Raw genomic sequence first — 1,752 nt, 5'->3', positions numbered from 1 at the left:
AAATAATACTGAGCCATCCTTCAAAAATATGGCATATTAACTCATCACCTTATGTTTCCTTTTGTTGCCGTTTTGGCATGTGCTTGTCTTTGCAGCTGACACATTCTCATGAAACAATGGTTTCCCCCAGTCAGCTTAATGTAGAAACAGTTCTGGCTTTTGCCAGTACCGTTGGATCCTTCTATCTGTTGCCTGATTTTAAGCACTCCAGTTACTTGTGGAATAATGTGAAAGTTTGCACTACTGAGCTTTCTTTGTGCTCCAAGGGTAGCCACTTTAGGAAGTCCAGACATAAAAGCTTTTGGAACAGAGTAAGAATCCAGTACATTGGGACAAAGCCTTGGTGTTTTAAACCGTGGTTAAAAATAAACTCTGGCTTAATTGGAATGAGCACTGTGCCATTTCACTTGGTGAGCTCCTGCGGTGCTATTGGGAGGCAAGTTTGTCATGATGTCTAAACCTGGGCTGGTGGTCGGTTTCTCTCTAAACAAACAATAATTGGAAGCCTGTGTTATTTTGGAGGAAAGAAAACAAGGAGCCTGTGTTCAGTTGTTATAATAACTCTAGCTTGCTTACCAGCAGCACCGTGGAAATGGGGGGAGAATAAAAGAAGCACTGCATTAGTTCCATGTACAAGCATGCTGCTCATTTATGTTAAGCCATAGTTGATTTTTTTTTTTACTGGCTTAGTGTCAAGTACAGACCAGGTCTAAGAAGACTTTCTAGCTTTTCATTTGGAGTGACTAAGGATTTGTTAACATCTCTTTAGGATCTAAGCATTAATAGTAGGCCTCTTACTGGCGATACCTTGCCAGGCAGAACAGGTTGAGGAGCATGGTTGCTCAAGAATGAAACATGCCCTGCTTTCATCTTGATTCAATTTAAGTTCCACTTTGAAAGATGGTGACTGGCCTTATACCCAAGGATGATAACTATTTCTGACTTTATAGATACGCATGTCAGTGAAACTGTGGTTTAAAGAGATTACGTTTAGAATATTCAGTAAGTATCAACTTGTAATCCCCAACTCGTTTGTGCTAACATGATCCCACTTGAGTTTGTACGTTTTAAATCTTGCACAATACATTGAACACAACTGTGAAACTGAAAGGACAATAAAGCCTCATTCTGTTACATACCTCATCTTCCAGAGATTCAGCAAGAAGCCTTTTGTCTTTGGGTTTCTTTATGTACCATGCTCGAGGTACGGTGACCTGAACATAAGAGACAAAATGTGTGCATCTGTCATGATGCGTTTATATATTTTTTCCTCATTGTTGTCTCTCTTAACAGCATTGAGATGTCAGGCTAGTAAATGATATAGGCTGGGCAACTAAAAAACTAATGCTTTTCTTCACTTTTCTTTGCAAAAGTTCATAACTCTACATTGCCACAATGATGCTTAATCCGTGGAGTAGCAGTGCTGCAGAATTGCATGCAAAATAGTCTGTATGCCTACAGCATCTAATCTGCACCTTAGTCTCTCTGTAGCCAACTGGAGATGTGAATTGGTGCTGCAGTGTGTCTGAACGGCTCAGCAGTTTCCTTTCAGCGTGACAAGGCTGTCTTGTGTGCCCATGCTATTAAGAAATAGCAATGGAAAAAGAATGAAGGACAGTGAAGTGTTCCTTTGATAGTTGAACATGAACCCAATGCTTCAAATGGTAAGGTGCAGTCAGTCTAATGCCTTAGATGCGAGTTCAAGTGCTTCTCTAAAAGGCTATGGCTTCGATGTCTAAAGCATAGTTGCTG

This window comes from Podarcis erhardii (assembly GCF_964252035.2).
Source record: "Podarcis erhardii genome assembly, chromosome: 2".
NCBI lineage: Eukaryota > Metazoa > Chordata > Lepidosauria > Squamata > Lacertidae > Podarcis > Podarcis erhardii.
Note: the sequence above shows the minus strand (reverse complement) of the source record.